The sequence below is a fragment of the Euprymna scolopes genome, chromosome 4, assembly GCF_053919585.1.
Source record: "Euprymna scolopes isolate OS-2025 chromosome 4, ASM5391958v1, whole genome shotgun sequence".
NCBI classification, from domain to species: Eukaryota; Metazoa; Mollusca; class Cephalopoda; order Sepiida; family Sepiolidae; genus Euprymna; species Euprymna scolopes.
Genome location: NC_136485.1, coordinates 14,455,279 through 14,477,086, shown reverse-complemented (window position 1 = coordinate 14,477,086; position 21,808 = coordinate 14,455,279). Strand labels below are relative to the sequence as shown.

Below are 21,808 nucleotides of genomic sequence, written 5' to 3'. Positions count from 1 at the left end.
TTTGAGAACTAAGTGGAGTCAACCAGTCCTATGAATATCACTGGTTTCAGAGACTAAATGGAGACATTCATACCATGTTTAACCGCATGCTACGAACAGGTTAATCTCATACCATTTTAGTGGTCCCTGTATTCTTTATGATAAATGCACATTATATTTATACACTTTACACTACTTGTGTTTTTTTTTCATTTGTGACCCCTAGCACGGATCTACCAACAATTATCTATTTCTTTCGTTCGTCTGTCTTCATAAAAACGTCCCTCTATTTTATATTAGTGAACAAATTCCTGCTTCCAAAGTTATCCATAATTTTACAATTGAACGAGCGTTCATCCAAGATGAAATAAACAAATTAAACAAACAACTTGATTCTTACATTAATTCTAAGTCTGCCTCCCTCTTCCAAATAAAGAGCTTCTTTACTTTCTTTGATTTCATTCGGTTCCCCAAATATTTGGCAAGCCGTGAACCATGCTCTGGTCAACGTATTTCTGGTAAGCTGATTAACCAAATTGACTTGCTTATTGCCTCTTGATTTAGGAGACTATCATGCTGAAGGCAAGAATATTTTAAATTATTCTTATCTTGTCTTTTCAAAAGTTGAGTCTACAGCGTTGTCAAAGGAGTTAAATTTCTGTGTTCCTCTTTACATATATTGATAAAGAAGAAACACTTGCGGCATTTGAAGTCTTATTTTTCGAACTTAAGCATCATAATCATACCTTGCCTGATCATGTAACAACTTTTAAAGCTAATCTGGGCTTTTCGTTATTTTAATTAGGTTATTCATCCAACCGATTTTCTTTGGTCCAGCACGAATTTCCAAACCATTAAGTCATTGAAATCAAATAAAGATATTTCTATATGTAAACAGGACAAATGTGATGATGTCCTTATCCTGAATCCTGTAGATTATGTTCAGAAAATGTTAGTTATTTTAAATGATGTAGATAAGTTTATTCGCTTTGGCTCTGCTGAAACATGCGACAACACTTATACGAATGAAATTAAAATTCAGAAGCACCTTTTATACTTTTATATGAAAGGATACTTTTCCAAAGAGATCTATGATAAAATATAGCATTCTGGTCCATTAAGGTCTAGACTTTATGGCCTTCCTAAAATACATAAATGTCTCTCGCTTAAACCGATTTTGTCTATGGCGGGGTCTGTTCAACCCTCCCTAGCCCAGCGACTATTCCCTATTATAAAACAAGTTCATGTTCTATTCATTAAATATTGCATTGCTGATTTATTCAGGTTGGTTGAATATTTACATAAGTTGCAACCATAGTTCTGCAGTTCTTCATGTGTTAATTTGACGTTTCCAGCCTATTTACTATTATCCCGCTAAAGGAAAACTTAGTATTTGTGCCGACTCACTTTATAATTTCAATCTAACTTCTTCACATTTCCCTAATAATATATTTGTTGAACTCATGTTGAACTGTACAAAGTCAGTGGAATTCAGTTTTGATAACATTATGTACAGTCAGATTGACGGGATTCAGATGGGAAGCCCCCTGGTCTCGCATTAGCAGATTTTTGTAAGATTCTATTAGTCAACACTGTTTAGTAATATTTTGAAACCCTCAATATATTTTAGATATGTCGCTGAAACTTTGCAGATTTTGCTTCTGAAAGTGAAGCAAACATTTTCTTCGATAATCTCAATTCTCTCCACACAGCATTATCATTTACTATGGGGGAAGAGATTGAAGGTAGCTTACCTTTTCTAGATGTCATGATCGAACGTAGTAAGAATTCTTTTCTTACTATAGTTTATCACAAATCGACTTTCACCACTCTTAATATTAATTGGTGCTCATTTGTTCCTATCTCTAAGCAAATAGGATTTATTAAAACATTAGGGGGACCCGGCGTTGCCCGGGTGTTTGGAGGTAAATCAAAACCCGGGGGGAGGGGTTAAAATAAAAAAGTTTTGGTAGGTGAGTATGAGGATCGAACCTGAAACCTTGAGGCAAAGTTGGAAATTAAAGGGTGAAAAAAAAATCGTGCGACGTTAACCACTGTGCCACCGCGACACGTTTGAATTTAAGTAATAAAAAAAGAATTGACACGTAGCCGCAATAAAAGTTAACTCTCCTGCTTCTATTTGACCTCATTAATGAGGTCATAGAAGTAGCGGACTTAACTTTGGCTTTGCTTTTATTTGACCTCATTAATGAGGTTAAATAGAAGGAGCTTGGGGTTGTTTACCCAACTTTGACTGTTTTTTTCCGTAAGATGTTGAGGAGGGGGAAACCATCTCCCCATTGTCCAGATTGAATAGCAATTGTCTGATATATGGAGTTTGGCCCCACATTGATCAAAGATGATTGCTTCTGGACGTTTCCCGGTGCGATTGCCGGGAACATTGCTTAGCTTTAAATTAGTTTCGCTTTTTATACGAAAAAGCTGAACGAACACAAGATGGGCTGAAATAGCAATAATTTTGTAAAAATCGACGTAAATAAACCTAGACGCTATACACGTTCCCGAATTCTAGATATTATTATCTAGGGGGTATATAAACAGTTCTAAGCGATCGTACCCCCCCCCCGGGAGCGTGTGCAAAAAAAGCCTTTGCGAGACATACACGAAATGGTCACACACATTTTGCCTTTTATATATATAGATTAGTGTATAGAGCCTTAGAATTTGTTTTCGAACAAACGCGAACACGAATTGAATACTGTTAAAGACATTTTCATTCGTAATGGTTATCCGGAAAATTTGATTAATTATATTATCGATAATCTAGAAAAAATATACTTCTTCTATAGCCCTGAGTCCGTCAAAGTGTCCTCTTTATTTTAAACGACCTTGGAATAGAGTTGCTGGCCAGTGTTTGGACAGATGTATTATTAAGTCTGTAAAAATTGTTTCCCCTTCTGTTGTATTACGGTTCGTTTTCGGTGCAAAATCTGCATTCCCCCCTGGTCATTAAAGACGGCTTGCCTTACATCACGCAAAGCAATGTTATTTATGAATTCAATTGCCAGTGAGCTGAGGTATGTCTGAATCGTTCTCGTGACCGCTCCATTTACATGGTACATATATTTTATATTATTGTATATATGTTTCACTCGAATTCCGATTCGCTATTTCTTCTCTCTTTTTCTTACTCGTATATATCCTAGTACTTGCGCTTGCGTGAAATTTAATTCGTGTTTTGCATCTTTTGATATACCAACGATTAACTCCTAGTAAGTTTGTTAGTGAAAGGGGCCTCCAGGGTTCGTTCACACACACACACACACATCTATATATATATATATATATATATATATATATATATATATATATATATATATATATATATATATATATATATGAATACTTCATTTAATCACATTAATTAATAAACGAAAGTATAAATTTATGCGTACACTTTAAAATTTACTTCAACAGTGCTCAATACGTAGGTAGAGCTAGGTAGTACGTTATAAAATATATATGTCAATTAAGCTACACAGAATATTCCGCGTTTCATCTATAAGCCTGTCGAATCCTAGAGTGGATGAAACGCAGAATATTCTGTGTAGCTTAATTGACATATATATTTTATAACCTACTATATATATATATATATATATATATATATATATATATATATATAGAGAGAGAGAGAGAGAGAGAGAGAGAGAGAAAGTAAGGGAGAGAGATTGATAGAGATAGATATCGATATAGATGTATAGAAAGACATAGAAAAGAGAACCACAATTTTTAGTTGCAAAAATCACAAAGTACCTTTATTTTACCAACGTTTAAAATAATTTTTAGACAAAACCTCTTTATATATATATATATATATATATATATATATATATATATATATATATATGTGTGTGTGTGTGTGTGTGTGTGTGTTGATCGTATGTTTTTTCAATGCGCTGTATAGTTTTTGTAACGTTAACAAACTATATATATATTTTAATGTACATATGATATATATATATATATATATATATATATATATATATATATATATATATATATATATATTCACATTATGTAGATGCGTGTTTGTTAAATGTATATATAATCACTCAGGGTTTCCTCGTAGCGCCGAAAGACGTATATCTTGAAGACCGAGTAATCAATGCGTTGTGTGTGTGGGAGGGTATTTAAACATATGCAGTTGTTTATCTATTAAACACCTATAATACACATGTAAAATAAACATATACATTAAATATGTTCAATAAACATGTTCAATAAAATAATAAAATAAACATATACAATAATTATGTTTAATAAACAGTTAAAATATACATGTTACACAAAAATAAACAATTATCATGGTCAATAAATATGTAAACTCAACATATAAAATAAACATTTACAATAAATATATGCAATAAACATGTTCAATAAACGTATGAAATAAACATGCACAATAAACATTTAAAAACATTTAAATTAAACACATACAATTTACTAATACAATATACATATAAAATAACATTTACAATAACCATATACAATAAAGTGTACAATAAATATGTACAATAAATATATACAATACACATATACAAAAATTAAAATAAACATATAAAATAGACATGAAATAAACATATATAATAAATATATACAACTAGGTATCCTAGGTTGTAGCATGCATCCCCCACGTAAAAATTTTAAGTACGGCTGTTATTGTTTTTATTGTTGTCCAACCCTCCCTCCTCCTCATGTTAAGAACGGCTTTCGGAATAGACACCCCAGGAACTGCTTTAGGAATAGACACCCATTTTTTGACTGGCGGTGGAGTTGTCACAAAATTAGCGGATATGCTGTCAGGAATCCCACGCGCAAATAATATGAACGAACAACAAAAATTTGTGGTTGTAGTGTCGTTTGGTTCGTGAGTACTAATTTGGTGTGCAGGTTATGGTTCAGGGTATTTTCCTAGGTATTGTTCAGGGTATCTTATTTTTGCTGGCAAGACTGGAGTTAAGGTAGCAAAAAACTCTCGAACCCTCTATCACTTAAAGGGAACTAATTTCTTAGAGTCACATGTACATTACCATGTAAAAATTTAAACGGTTTTCCAGAAAATGACCGTTTTAAGCAAGCAGAAAAAATAAACAGTATCAACATAACGGTTTCTTTAATTAATAAACAATTCTTATTTACTGTGAACAATATATACAAGATTTTATTTCTATTATAAACAATATAAAAAGAACTCTTTAGAGATTGAAACAATGCAAACTTATTTCAATTTTTAGTGTTGGACAACAGAAACAGAATTATTGTATGATTTTGAAAGAAACATTGTTAGCATACAATATATACACCTTAAAGGAAATAAAATTGGGTGAAATTAGGCCCAAATAATTTATGTTTTATGACCTATTTTTGTGTAAAAATATAAACCAAACATTTAATAATAGTCCTAAGTGTTAAAAGTACGCACTGAAACTGATCAATATATATACCCCCCCCCCAAAAAAAAAAAAAAAATTATGGTGAATTAGAAAAAAAACCCCATTTATTTTAGTTTTAGACCTATTTGCGTTTCCCAAAAATATTGAAAATAAATTAATCTACGCCCTAAAAACAATGCTCTACGACGAATGTACGACTTTACGACCATCAAAATGGCTGCTGTATACTAACTGGAATTATGTTATCACTAAAAGGGACTCGTTCTGTGGACACAGATAACCCGCCTTATCTAAACAGAAGTTTATCAATTGTAAAATTAAACAAACACTTTATTTTTGTGGATTAATTTTTATAAAATGCAATTATAAAAGAAAGTATATGTAATCATTATAAAACGTCATTCTGCAATATTCGTTGTCTAGAATAATATCTACGTTAAAACTAAACCAACATTTTATTTTAATAATCAATATGTTTAATTTTAAATTATCAAATAAAGCAAAGCTTAAAGGCCTTAGAAGCACACAAAATTCGTGTCTTGACTGTAGTTATGTAATAATTATGCTTGGTATTTTGCTATTTAGCGCACAAGGAAAGCATTTTAGTCATCTGTACTAAGGAAGAAGAAAATAAACGTTTTAGACAGTTTGAAGGTATCCAACTCACACAAAAGCTTGGTCTGTACTACGATAATGGCATGATTGGGTGTTTTTTTTTATTTAGCGCATCAGGAAAGAATTTTAGTCAGTCGTACTAAAATAAAAGAAATTAAATGTTTTAGACAGTAACAAGTCTTCCAAATCACACAAATGCCGGCTCTGTACTGGAATAATTGCCTAATCAGTTGTTTTTATTTTTTTTTATTAAGTATATGATAAGGTTCAATCTAGCTCTTAGAAAAAGAAGGAATAATGGCTATCAGCCTGTGTCGGAAAACATTATGTACGCTGTAGTTAAACACAAAATATGTATCACACTATTGTAACTGTGTACGAAGAGCTAACATGCACGGTATATTTAATGTGTAAATGAAAGCTATCGTGGCTTATGAATATGTTTCGTTGTCTTAATATGTTTGTAATCGGGGTATTTTATCTGTAATGAATGCCTAATCTAATCAAGGAAGCCATGCTTGTTCTAGTCTCCGGAGCATTCTCTTTTGAATAAGGATTCGGTCATTCCGGAATAAACGAATAACTAGTTTTCTGCCAGTGAGATTTTGTGAAATGTGAGAAGAAAGAAAGCATTTTTTGAGGGGTCAGAAAAAGGAAAAAATATGGTATGTGTATATGTATATGAGCCAGCATATTACGGTGAAACCCCTTATATGACCGTAATGCAGACTACTTCCCAGTGTCGACTGGGAGCGGGTGTGGTACATTTTATTTAGAGGGAAAAATAACAGCAATTTCCATTGCGATGATGATGATGATATAGGATGGACTCTAAGACTTTATTGTAGCAGATAATTGTGTGTAAGATGGCGTTCAAAAGTTACATAATATACTGGTTTATAGTCTGGACACAATAAATTTATATGTGGCATCTGTTGGAGCAAAACGAGTGTACTTTCTGCAATCAAATTATCATATATAAGATCCACATATACAAGAAAAAATATGCAATAAACGTACAATAAAAATATACAATTAACATGTACAATAATCATGTATAATAAACGTACAATAAATAGGACCAATAAACATATAAAATAAAATGTAACGTTTCTAAATTTTTGAAATGAGGATTGGTTATTCGTATTATTAGGATTCATCGGACTACTGTTCTCATCTTGAGTGTGATTTTAACAACGTTTCAATTGATGTAACCTCCAACCTTCTTCAGTTGTATCTTGTCCAACTCGGGAATTTTTCTGTCGAATTCCGGAATTTGGACGGAATTTCGAGTTCGCGAGGGTAGCGTTACATTTTTATTGTACATGTTTATTGTATATGTTTATTGAACATGTTTATTGCGCATATACAATAAACATATGCAATAAACATATACATGTTCAGTAAAGATATACAATAAAGATGTACAATGAACATCTTCAATAAATATATGCAATAAACATATGCAATAAACATATACAATAAACATTTACAATAAGCATATACAATAAACATGTAAAATAAATATATACTATAACATATACAATAAACATATGCAATAAATATATACATCTTCAATAAACGTGTACAATAAATATCTTCAATAAACATGTACTATAAACATATACAATAAACATATACAATAAATATTTACATAAACATTTACAATAAACATATACAATAAACATGAACAATAAATATATACTACAACATATACAATAAACATATATAAAAACATGTATAATGAACATAAAGAAGAAACATACAATAAACACTAAAATGCACATGTACAATAAACAATAAAATAAATTTATGCGTATGATATAGTTCTTGTAAACGGACTGCTACCTCCAATGCACATATCTTTAGACGGGATTTCTCTGTCTCCGCTTCTTGGCACTATATATATTTTTTCGTTTAGAATAACGGAACTTTCCAATATCGGATGCATTACAGTCAACACATTAAACAGCAGATTATTGCAGTCTTTAATGCAGGAATATTATTTTGTATTCAGCATACAATGTCAGGTCCTGCCGCAAACCGCTGTATAAATCTTATACCGTACACCCCAGTGCTTCCCTGACGCTTGCCCACTTTCTGCAACTCTCAACTCTGATTATTCTATTGTCTACTATCTCGTTCCTCTTCTTGATTCTCGTTAACTATATAATAAGCTGTTTCTTTTATCTCTATACTTGGACCTCTTTTTATGTAGACAATTACGTTATACAACCGTATAGCACCAATATCCTACAAAAATCCTAAATAAAAATAACTAAGTTTTTAGAAAAAAGGCATAGAAACTTACTAAACATTGCAACAGCATAAATAATATTAATGATAATAATGATATCATCGCAAATAATATTAATAACTAGTAATAGTAATGATCTAAATAGAAATAAATGAAAATAACTACTTAGTAAAGGACATCATTTTTCAAACCAAAATTTTTACACATGGAGACCTAAATAATAATAAAAAAATACTACATAAAAATACCGTTTTATAATTTAAAAAATTATTTTATTTTGATAGCCAGCTCACGGCTGCTTATAAAATAGTTTGACTATTTTTAAACCAATTCCTCATTTTATGAAATGCATGACATCTGTCGTAATAATATTGTTACATTATTGGTTCCTGGAAAATGCCGGGTAGTTTGATGATGGGCGATTGTCAGTGTTTAGTTAGTAGAAATATTTCGATAACAAAAAGGAATGTTTGCATAACAGAAAGAATGTTATCCAAGCGGATTCGGTATTTAGAATAATGAAATATTTATGTTAAATATTTTACAATTTAACATAAGTAAAAGTTTAGGATAATAGTATCAAAACAAAAACAGAAATTTTGATAAACAATAAAGATAATTTATTAGTAACGTCAGAGAACTAAACAAAGAAACGATTTAAATATACACATGGGCAGTGACAAGAAAGTAGAGATCAGTTCGGTAGCCAACACATAAGCGAACGGACTAGGTTCTTGTACTCTTGCGTTTGGACTTGACGCCCGTAGTAATCAAGGAAGGCAAGATAGTAAAATGTAGGCTTTTACTAAGAGTGCCCAACTCCGAGAAGGGACCCAGCATCGAAATAAATGATTATCTCCAAATCCAATTCCCGTCTTAGCGTTTCCCTTTTCGGAGGAAACGCATTTTTAACTGGAGGAAACACGAAAGAAACCTTGAAAAGGTATGTGTCTTTTGCAGGTGTTCCCATTCACAATGTTATTCGTCATGGTGTGAAGGAACTGTCCTATGTTATTATCCTGTTAGATGTTCGCGCGTGGATGAATACTTATAGAAACCCACAACAAGTAGTAGATAAACATAACGAACATCACCAGACGATCAGCAGAGACGCAGTCATAAATATATACACGTTACACACATTAAAATGACACGTAAAATACATGAACATTAGACGACATAAGTAAACGGTTATACACTCGACTATATGACATATTCGTTTATATATACTCCAGATTATATAACAATATCAGCAGAATTTGAATCCAAGTAATAATCATAATAATACCATTTTAATGGTTGAAGGTTCGACCCTTAATCCGGGTATTACAAAAACTACAAGTACGAAATACTTAAGGCTTCTACTTAGTCATAGCTGGCGAAATGAGATCAATCTATTCTTGTTAAAATAAAAGGTTCCATTTGAAAATCTGTACATATTCCTGATTGGGGTATAAAGATTCCCGAGTATTACAATATGCACCCGAAGCTAGGCGTCAATAAAATCCAAGATAATAGTTCGGATTATCTTATTAATACAAATCATCAATTCTCATCTAAAACATTCCGAAACAAATCACTAGATTTCGAAATTAATTTCACCCTTAAAATGTTAACAAATAAATGTAAAAAATGTTGGATAACATTTGGATCGTCTTATTTATCCGCGTCTGTGAAAATCTCAGGTATAATCAAAGATTTGGCGGCATATGAAACCCCAACTATGACTTTCCTTGACACCTGAAACAAAACAAAACAAAACAAAACAAACAAACAAAAAAACAAAACAAAAACGAAACAAAAACAAAAACAACGTTCATGCTAAATGACTTCGGTGCGTCATTTGGTAAGTGAGCAGTTCTGATTATCACACAGAAAATGTTTCATAAAAACTGAGTAAACGATCCAAACCATTTTCTTAAGACGTCTGATTAAGACGTTGATATGTTGGTAGATGAGTTTCTACCAGACGATCTTACTCCCATTAATTTGTTTGAATTCTATCACATATTGTTATTAAGTCATCACGAAACATTTTTTCAAAACTTTAATGATCCTAAACACAGACAGTAGGGATTCAATTCCAAATTGAAAGCTGCCTAAGCAGCTATATAGGTAAAAAGTTTCGGGTATCTGAGGGGTTCTACAGTAAAGAGGTCGAATTTTGCTGATAGTCGGGTTTGTTGGGAGTGTTACGTTGAGGATGTACAAGTGCAATACGTTTGTCCGAGTACATTCTGTTGGAGTACTTGCAAAACGAAGATAATGATGGAGATTAGTAAACAGTGAGGGATCTATTAAGAAAAATTAACATAAAAAAAACAAACAAAAAAAACGCGTTGTTATTAAGTCGCCATTCAATAAAATCAGGAATATGTTTTATAATGATCGGAGGTGATTGGATGTATCTATATTAGCTTAACGTTTGCTTTCATTTACGACTCATAAATATTCTAATGTCAACTGAGTCTAATATCTAAAAAGTTTACTGATTTTAAATTGTCCTCTATTTCAACTTTAAGGTGTAATTTTTATTGTCCACACGCACACACACACACACACACACACACACACACACACACACACACACACACACACACACACACACACGTATACGAGGGATTTTTCAAAAGTAATGACTCCTATGTTTTATTCCACCCAAATGGATCAGAGAGGATTGTGAGTTTCATTGTCATCATTACTGAACATATTTATTTATGTCCTGAATGTTTTATCTTTCTGTTAGAGATATTGACGGTGTAAGACTCTATGAAAACAACCCCTGGATCGATGTGCATCAGAGGCAGAGATGTGTCACTGAATCCCTTGCAAAAGTGCATTGTGAACGGTAATGGCTATGTATAAAAAATTCTGGTGTACAAAATGTCACTGGTTTTAATGGTACAATTTCCGTCTTCGTAGTTCTTAAACTTTTATGACAATTCGTATGACAAAATACGCTCCGGACACCATGCACACCTATCGTTCTATCGTTGGAAAAAGTGCATAGAGAATGGTGGTGACTATGTAGTAAAATAAAATTCTGGAGAACAAAAGGTCGCTCGTTTTAATGGTACTAGCCTTGTCTTCATTGATCTTCAACTTTTAGACTTAAAATCAACAGTTTACTTTTAGAGTTATCTTCGTACACACACACACACACACACATATATATATATTGAGAGAGAGACTATATATATATATATATATATATATATATATAGAGAGAGAGAGAGAGAGAGAGAGAGAGAGAGAGAGACTATGAGAGAATTTTTCTGGAGTTTTCACTCTTAACCTACCTTGAATTTTGCATGTTATATCCTTGCATGATTCTTTTATAAAAACCTAATTCTTTCAGCTTTAAAGGAGTTTAGATTGCATTAGAATTTTCTATTGTGTTTAGAATATTATTCTGCTGGTAATTGTATTTTAAGTTTGGCAGAACGTACCGAACGCATCACCCACTCCCCTCGAAATTCGGAACCTGAACGCTAACCACTGCCAGTCACGGACGCAATCAGACAGACGCGACTTGGAATTATATCAAAGTTATTTGTAACGGAGGAACTTGTATGCATCGTATCTTATATATTATTTGCAATAAATTTAGATCAATCTGAATATGAACTTAATGTCAAATAGCCGAAAACTTCTGTATTCTTAACATTTAATCAAGTGATTAAACATATTTTCACAGAGACAATAATCATTATCATCTTGCATAGGTCGACTTTATACTATGACAGCAGTCTTCGCTATTTATAATAATAAAAAAATGCTTATTTACTTCTGTCATATCTGCATATTAATCAGTTTGCTTGGATGGGGCATCCTACTAGATGCCCGATATTCACCCGCTAACTCATATATTTCAACCGAGATAATATTTCTTAACATTCTAACCACCTCTTTAAGTGCAATTGTTTGAATCTCTCTTGCACTTAGTTCACCGGGTACATTTGCCAGGTAGTTTTTGAAATTCTTTCTTAAAAGTCAATTTGCTTCTATAATTACTGGAATGATAGAGATCTTCCTAAGATTCCAATTTCTTTTAATGTCGTACATAAAATCTTGATAGTTCGTTATTTTTTTTATTTCTCGCCTTTGTTTAACCCAATATCATTCTTTCATATCACTATGTCAGGATTAATAGCTCTGTTTCTAGGAACGTAGTTGTAGGAATTGTATAGTCATAGTTTAAATGGAATAAAATGCCCATAGCAATCTATATATCTATAAAAGTGAGAACGTGTGTGTGTGTGTAAGGACATTTCTAAACCTATATACTCAACGAAATTTTATAGCTACAGACTTGAAATTCGGTATACGGTATATTCAGATACGCAGAGAACTTTTTCATCAGTTTTCAGCCGGAAAAAGGTTTCTAAGGGGTCAAAATAAAAAATTTGGTACGTGGGTGGCCACCAGATTTTTTAAATCTAATTTCAACTATTTCACAACTGTGCATATGTGGTGCATGAAATGTGACAGCTTCCTTATGTTAACTATGAGTTGGTTTGAAAACAATTTTTTAAAGTCGTGTCAAGCTGGTGTAATGGTTATCGTAATTGACTCACAGTCTTTAGGTTTTGGTTTCGATCACAGATCGAATATTTTTTTTATTTACAAAAAGTGAATTGCTTAAAAAAATATATAATACTCGCATGAACATGTTTCAGTTTTTGTCCGTTTCTTTTTTTTTTTTAATTTTTTAAAGAATTTAACGTTACGTTTAATACCTACCGTACTTCTGTTTATAATAAATAAAAAATCTGCATTAATTAAAATATAATATTTATGCATATTTTACGACCGGGCAACGCCGGGTATATCTTCTAGTTGCTAATATGTCACTCATGCAATCAAATTTATGTTGATATATAGTATGGCTGAACCGATTTTATATAATAAAGTTTCGACTCTACGATATCGTGATACTTTACAGATTTTTAGTATTCATAAATACACGATCTTGTTACTTTAGCACAATTATTGTTAAAATACCATATATCAACGCTGAGACAGGTTTACCCATTAGAGTACCAAAAGTGACTTTGAGTCTGGTCAGTACTAACATGCGCGCGCATTTGGACATACCAAGTGTGTATATGTTCTTCTATTTTCTCGGCATTGTTTTCACTCGCCTTGGACTTTTTGTTACTGGGTTCAAGCTGTGTCGACTCAAAAGAAGTATAATAGGAGAATGCATGCATAACACTTGCTCTATCCTTACACGTGCAAGCACCCACCTTATCCATTATCGCCCAAGACTGAACAGAGATTATGATGCCCATATATCGATATAAATTTGATTACGTGAGTGAAATATTCCTAATTACAATGTACACATATATAGCAGAAGTAAAGAATTATCATTAGTAAGATAACTATTAATCATATAAAATATATTATTTGCAATAAATATTGCATTTCGACATAAAACAAACACAAAACAGATTTTCTTTATTATTGGTTTAAAAAAAAGATTAATGCATTGGACATTGATAAATGCTGACATATAGAGTACACGACTGACTGAAAGGATAACGTTACGCCAGGTTGAAATCTGCATGGATCTAGTGTGGCCATTTACTCGAAAGGTAAATGCTTGTGTTAGGACGATTAATCGGAATCTGGAATCGGAAAAATCGGGACTTTTTCGGGTATCGGAATCGGAAGATTTTGTGCCTATATTCCGATTCCCAAAACGATTCCTTTAATTATCTTTATCTTTATTTGCTTTTGTTTTAAAAATAATCTTCGACTGCTGGTTGTAATAATAAAATAAATATTTTTTGATTTAAACTTCCAGTAAAATTAATATCTATAGATCACCCCCTCCCCCAAAAGTGTGTTTTTATGCTTGATAACATATATGCACATTTTAGATTTTTTTTAAGGTAATCGGGACAGAATAACCATTTTATAGTTAAATATTTAGAGATTTATTAAGAATCGAAATCAAAATCGGTAATTGTATCGGAATCGGGAAAAATATTTGAATCGATCCCACTAAAAATTACCACATCCTAAAAAGAGTGTATGTAATGTGTCGTTGGCAATATGTAAACGTTATATATCTTATGCATTTACGAAGCCACAGTACCGCCATGCATGGAGTATTGTTGCCACATCTGGCCTAGTGTCCCTACCACGTTTCTCACTCTTAGACAAGTTAAAAAAAAAGTCTCAAATATAATATGTTCCACACTGTCGGCTATGCTTCAACCTCTAGTTAATCGCCGTAACTCTGTGACTGTTTTACAAGTATTTTAATGAAATATGGTCCGATGAACTCATATCACTTGTGTCCCCTCGACGTTTATATCTTCGACTACCCCGACAATCCTATTTCTTTACTGTTTAGGCCTCTAGATGATAGAAAGGATTCTACTGTAATAGTCTCTTCCTTCAGACTGCCAGACTTTAGAATCTCCCACCGTTTCCTGTTTCTCTAACAGTACTAAGCCATAGATGTTTAAACGTAGTATGAACAGATATCCTGTTATTCAATTCCAAATTGCAATACCTTGTTTGGAGTGAAAAAGAGTTAAAAAAAAAGATTGGGCTTTAAATAACTAAAAAAGGTTGATATGTCGTTAAACAAATCACCCATTATCACATATATAGACGGTTGCTTTCCCTTTAAATAAAAATACCATGATTTCTACAAAAGAAAATTGTAAGTGATTATTATTACTCCACAAATCTTGAAAACTCCCGACAAACGAGATATGACAACTGAAAATACAAGCAACCACTGTTAAACGTCGAGGTAGTCACAGGGGATAATTGTTTAAAATGGTAAATGGTGCCAACTTGAGCTCGTTTAGAACAATGCTAATCTACACTTTGCCGGCGTGTGGCCGGAAGAAACTGTCGCATATAAATTAAAGACTATCATCTACTGCACTCACACCAAAAAAAAAAAAAAAAAAAAAAAAAAGAAAAGATGGCGTCTCGGTGCACATCAATTAATTAACATAGTTTTTAAATATCAGCGTCAAAGTGACGTCATGGTCAGTTTAGACCAATAAAAATTGACGTCGTTTTACTCACAAAGAAATCTTTGATTTACTTATATGTGAAACCAATGAATTGGATGATATGGCGCACGCATTTTTATCATTTTGTCTGTTACATGAGAATTGATCAAGAAACTCAATTATAAACTCATATTTTTGCATGTCAAAACTGGTTTTGAAACATAGGTGATGCAGTTTTTCTTCCTTGCAGCCTTTACCCTACATCTCTATCGTTATTTTCATGGCAAGTACTCGTCTGAGCTCCAATTTATTACTCCAATCGTTGCTAAACCTTCACCCAAAAGCAGTGTTCCACATGCGGGCAATTCTTGAAAAGAAGTGTTGTTCATAGAATCTGCGTTTCGATTTAGGCATAGATAGAGAGTGGGGAAAATTGTTTATAGTGATTGTAGCTAGTTGAGTAATGGCATCTACCAAATAGGGAATGTTTGAGAAACACCATGAAAGCTTCCTATTTTCGAGTTTAAAACTTAACAATTTCTAGATAACTTTCATATTTACAGATATCAAATCCATTTCTGTGACGTTAAAAAAAAGTTCTCTTAAATAGAAAAAAGTTGATATCCAAAATAAAGTATACTATTTCTTCATTTAAATTGCGTAACGATAGGACACTTCTCTTGATAAAAAACTTTACCGAAATAGGATACGATACGGAAATTTAATCTGACCATACTGAACCAAAAAAGAACACAATATATTATTAAAAGTATAAAAACATTCCGTATATATTATACAAATAAAAACAATGCGCATATATTATACAAATAAAAACATTGCGCATATATTATACAAATAAAAACAATGCGCATATATTATACATATAAAAACAACGCGCATATATTATACATATAAAAACAACGCGCATATATTATACAAATAAAAACATTGCGCATATATTATACAAATAAAAACAATGCGCATATATTATACAAATAAAAACAATGCGCATATATTGTACAAATAAAATCATTGCGCATATATTATACAAAAAAAATTGCGTATATATTATACAAATAAAAACAATGCGCATATATTATACAAATAAAAACAATGCGCATATATTATACAAAAAAAAAACAACGCGCATATATTATACAAATAAAACATTGGATATATATTATATAAATAAAATCAATTTATATATCTATACATTGTATACGTAAACATATCGCACATATATTATGTAAAAATGCATATATATTATATAAATAAAAATAATGAATATATGTTAATAAAAACTATGAATATATATTATATTAGAAAAGTAATGCCTATATATTATGAAAAAAAAAACAATTTATACATATATACATATGACATAAATAAAAAAAAAGTATATAATTAAACCGTCGCATACATATTAAAATAATCCATTATGTATATTATATTAATCAAAACAATGCATGTATATAATACGAATAAAACATTGCATAATACTATATTAAAAAAACTGTATGTATGTTATATTTATATAAACGATGAATATATATTATATAATCAAAAACAATAAATATATGTATGTTATTAATAAAAACAACGCGCATATATTATATAATTACAAATACACATATGTCATATAATACAAAAGAATGCGTATATATTATATAAAAAGGCATATATATTATATAAAAAACAATGTATGTATTATATTAAAGATATAATGCATCTATATTATATAAATAAAAACAAAGTATATATCTTATATTCATAAAAATTCATATATATTATATTAATAAAAATAAGGCAATGCATGTATCTTATATTAGCAAAAATAATGCAACTATATAATATTAAAAAAACTATGCATATATATCATATAAATAAAAGCAAAACGTCCATACTATATAATTAGAAACAATGCACATAAATTATATTAATCGAACAATTTATATATATTATACAAATCACACCACTGTATCTACATCATATAATTACAAAACAATACTTACATTTTATATTAATAAAAACAATAAATATATATTATATTCATAAAAATAATGCTAATATTTTATAATAATAAAAACAATTCATATATATCATAAAAACAAAAACCATTCATATCTATTATATTTATAAAAAGAATGTACATTTTTTATATCGGTATCACCACTTATCAAGGCCAAGAGGCCACTCAAGGAAAAGGGTTAAAGAGTGTACAGTAGAAATTGGACAATATAATAACCGTTAGTAATGGAGATTCAGTAAATTTGTTAACTTATATGGAACGGCTCATCAAAAACTTGTTTACGTTAGACTTGAAGAAAACCATATTGTAGTCCGCTGGAATCAAGAAAAACGGAAAACAATTTCATAGGCGTGCAGTTCTAAGAAAGATTCTTTGGATGCTCATGAAGTCTACGTTTAGGTTTAGGCACAGATAAAGAGTAGGGGAAATTAGTGATAGTGTTTTCTGCTAGACGGGTGTTTTTTGTGAAAGTTTGGCGAGAGGGGACCATAAAATAGAGCTCAGCCGAGCACTTGTCATGAAAATAACGATAAAGCAGAGACAAACTAGCAACATCTCTTCTGTGAGGAAGAGGTTGCTGGGAAGAGAAAAGGACATATATACTATATTTTTAAAAATGCATATATATTATATTAATAAAACAATGCGTATATATTATTTTAATAAAAACAATGTTATAAATTATATTAATAAAAATGCGTATACATTACAATTAAAAATAATGCGTATATATTATATTTATAAAAACAATGCCGTATATATTAATAAAGCTATTGCGTATATATTATATTATAAAAAACAATGCATATATATCATATTAATACAAATAAACATATATATTATACTATTAAAAATGCATATGTATTATATAATTTACAACAATGCCGTATATATTATATTAAAAAAATAATGCGTATATATTATATTAATAAAACAATGCGTATATATCTTATAAATAGAAATAATGCGTATATATTTTATTAATAAAAACAAAACACATTGCTTATCAATGATATTTATAAAAGATGCATATACATTATAATCATTAAAAAATGCCTATATATCAGATTTATAAAAGCAATGCGTATATATTAGATTATTAATAAATACTTATATATTATAGAATAAAAAACAATACATATAAATTATATTAAAAAAACAATACGTAAAAATTATATTAATAAAAGCAATACATATATATTTTATTCATAAAACCAATGCAGATACATTATACTAGCAGGCCGCCTTGTATTGCCCGGCATTGCCAGGCATTGCCAAGCATTTCCAGACATAGCCTAGTAATAAAATACGTTGAAATATAATACTTCAATTAAGGCAAATTCCGTTATTATCATTGTATTATATAGGACCCAATATATAATAATGATTTAACTAGAACTAGAAAAAAAATGAAAAAATGACTTGTGCGCAACCATTGAGATTCGAAACAAAAACGTTTAGCTTACGATTCTTTTGATGCTTATGTCTGAGCTATGAAGACACGTTTGTTGCAAGGCTAAAAATTAAGACATGAAACAATAGCTATTATATTACGCATGCATATTCGTAATGCCGTCGTTCGACCTTGACCTGGCAAATTCCATTTTTTAATCTTCACACTTTTGAACCGATCCTCGGCTAACAACCAAAATATAGTTTCACATGGTTTTTCTCTGCATCTCTCTTTTTCTCTCGAACTAGTTGACGGCCTGCCTGTCTTTTCATGGTATCTCCCCCTTTCCTTTCCTTTCTCTTGTTGATGACATCGTATGATTTTAAATTCGCGTCTCATGTCACTACGAGGCTGAAAACAGATACGACACTTTAATCTTAGACAAATGGTCAAGTATAAAGGTATTTAGTTCATTCCCATAACAAGAATCAGTGGTCGGAAAGTGAGATTGAGAAGTCAGTACCCCCGAGTAGGGTCACTATGACATGCAAAAAAGAGCCTGGCCAGTCCCATCGACATTCCTCGGTAAGGGCCTCTCAGGCGTTTAGCAATAAACTAATCCCTTCTAAAAGAGAGACGGCAAAGCCTGAGAGGGTGGGCTTCCTAGGAATGCACAAAAGTAGCATTATACCGCAATATACAGGGACCAGGTCATTTTAAAACCAGAATCTCATCGTGCAATGAAATACTTTACCCTTTTTTCTTCTCGGGTATTGCCTTATCACTTTTGAGTGATGTAGAACACAAATTTAGTATCCCTTCCTTTGTCCTGTCTCCTGTATTTTGGAATAGCGCAGTGTTTTAGTATATGCCTTGTTGTAATAATAACATCTTACAGGCATTACCCCCTCCTTTGACAACTAGTGTATAAATTTAGTTCATCATGACATCCCCTTAGCCTAGTATTTAATATACGTTACTGTAATACCTAATATAATATTACCGTAAGTATCAGTTTTGAGCAAAGTAAACGTCCATGTTTTCGTTATTGACATTGATCTCACTGCTTATATGGCAAACATGGCGACTTTGTTTAGAATCGATAGTTGTGGTAATAATAAATAATTGTTTGTTTTTTAAAAAATAGTTCACGGCGGACTTGATATGAAATTAGAAAAGGATAACCTGTACTCAGATTCTTTTGTAACCGTCAAATACTCCTTTTCATGCAAAACAACTCGTAATACTAAAAACATTGTTTAATTATTTATTTCACAAGATAGGATCTATTAATGTTACTGAATATTTCTAAAAAAATAATCCTTATATTTCTGATTGGACATGGATTCGCACAAATAGCTGTAAACTATTTTGCGATGCATTCGACAGTGGCGTTTATTCTGCATTTTATATAACCTAACCCTAACTCTAGCACTAAAACGATGCATATATAAATTACACTCACACAAATAGGTCAGACGTATGTGTGCACGCACTACGCATAAGTAGCGGACTATCATTACGTAAAACTAATTTTTCTATTAGTTGCACAGCCATTTCTTATAAAACCTATTAAATTCAATTAAGAGTGAAATAGTGAGTGAGTCTAGACTCACATATATTTATATAGCAACTAATTCAGCTTAACGAACTCTAGAAATAATACTACTAGTTTATCACAACGTTGCCTTTGTTTTTATTTGATGTATTTTTACCGAATTATATAGTCACGTAGGCCCAGCTGAAATGCTGTTAGTTATTGCAAAACTTTAGCTTAAGTATAAACTCCTGAATGAATTGGTCCACTTTCAGGGAGTATCTAATATCTCGAGCTAAAATTGGTCAATGAATAGATGCCGAAGACAATATAATATCTTTATTTTTTAAATCATTCTCATTATCTTCTTATTTTTTCCCTTTAATTCCTTCTTTTTCTGATTTCAATGCGGATTTCTTTTTCGTCTACATCTTTTGTAGTTTTCTGTCATGTTTTTCCTTCATATTTTTCTATTTATCTCCCTTTTTTTGCTGGCTGTCCTCCATCATTTTGAATTGGTCTTTGTTATCGTCCTTGATTTGCTTCTACGATAAACCAACGCCATTCAGTCGCCATCCTTTTCAAACTGTACATAGAAACGCCAGAGACCTGCCCACCAACCTGGCACGTCATAAGTGTCTGTTGACGAACTGTACACGCCAGATTGATGTCGACTATTTGCTCGAGGCTTTGCTCGATTTTGGCCAAACATTTCCGCCGTTCATTCCCAACGTCACAGTTCAAATAACCTTTGCACACAATCAGACACAAATAACCACACATGGGCTTACATTGCTACGATTTACAAATACAAAGTCATAGACTTATATGTGCATATATAGATTTATTTTATGAAAACATATTAAGGCAGCATACCTTACGTTATACATGTTTCGTTACACAAAACAGATACGTGTCTCTTTTGTACGCTAAGCAAAACTTTGAAAATAGAATAAATTTATAAATAATGTTTTAAAGGTTTTATTGTCATTGATCTAAACGCTTTTGCTCGTATGTAATAGTATGAAAAATTAATAACGAAAACACTTAATAATTCATTTCCACTCAAAACATAGGTACCATATTTATGAGCTTAATAGTTTTTATTACTTGTGTTGATCGAACTATTGTTCTCATATTGAGTGTTATTTGTGCAACGTTTCAGTCGGATTGTCCTTCTACTTTCATCTGGAATTGGTTGGAAAAGAAAGGAGAAAATTTAATAGTTCCGTAGATATTTTCGTATTTCTGTGAATCTGTCTCCACTTTTTGGTCATTGTTCCGAATCTGTGAGAAAAAATTGGATGACAAAAATACGAAAATATCTACGGAGCCAGTAACTTTTCTTTCTTTTCCAAACAACAACCAATATGCTTGATGAAGGTCGACAGTCAATCCGACCGAAACGTTAAAATAACACTCACAATGAGAACAATAGTTCCATCAATATAAAAAATCAGCCCTCATCTAAAAAATTCAGAACCTTAATAGCTTTTATTTATTTATTTATTTATTTATTTTGTAATTTATACGTAAAACATTTGTCAGTATAATTTATTTGTTTGTATTATTCTCCCTCAGTGTCCTGAAATATA

General features: G+C 31.3%; 1 protein-coding gene across 1 annotated transcript in view; it reads left to right on the top strand.

Annotated features, from left to right (window-relative positions):
* LOC145266706 (neprilysin-1-like) overlaps positions 1 to 21,808 on the top strand; it is a 348,933-nt gene that overhangs the window by 35,819 nt on the left and 291,306 nt on the right. The gene's annotated exons all lie outside the window — the stretch shown is intronic.